The following is a 734-nucleotide window of genomic DNA, read 5'->3' as shown; positions in this document are numbered from 1 at the left end:
GTTGGTGGCCATCACATTGCTTACTGTTTCATTCTACCAAAAAACCTTGGTTTATTTTTAAAACCCCTTCCTGTACTTTTTAAAATCATAAAAGTATTTTATTATTTTCCAGTTACATGTAAAGATAGTTTTCAACATTTGTTTTTATAAGATTTTTAGTTCCAATTTTTTCTCCTTCCATCCCTCCCTTCCCCTCCCTCCTGAAGACAGAAAGCAATCTGGTATAGGTTATATATGTACAATCACATTAAACATATTTCTTCATTAGTTACATTAGAATCAGAACAAAAGGGGAAAACCTCAAAAAAGAAAAACACACACACACAAAACGTAGAAACAGTATGCTTCAGGCTGCATTCAGATTCCACAGTTCTTTTTTCTGGATGTGGAGAGCATTTTCCATCATGACTCCTTTGGAATTATCTTGGATCACTGTATTGCTGAAAATAGCTAAGTCTATCACAGTTGATCATCATACAATGTTGTTGTTACTATGTACAATGTTCTCCTGGTTCTGCTCACTTCACTCAGCATCAGTCCACTTAAATCTTTCCAGGTTATTCTGAAATTTGCCTGCTTATCATTTTTTGCAGCACAATGTATTCCATTACATCCATATACCACAACTTGTTCAGCCATTCCCCAATTGATAGGCATTCCCTCAATTTCCAATTCCTTGCCACCACAAAGAAAGCTGCTATAAATATTTTTGTACATGTGGGTCCTTTTCCCTT

The sequence above is a fragment of the Dromiciops gliroides genome, chromosome 1, assembly GCF_019393635.1.
Source record: "Dromiciops gliroides isolate mDroGli1 chromosome 1, mDroGli1.pri, whole genome shotgun sequence".
In the NCBI taxonomy this organism is placed as follows: domain Eukaryota; kingdom Metazoa; phylum Chordata; class Mammalia; order Microbiotheria; family Microbiotheriidae; genus Dromiciops; species Dromiciops gliroides.
This window is presented reverse-complemented; position numbering follows the sequence as displayed.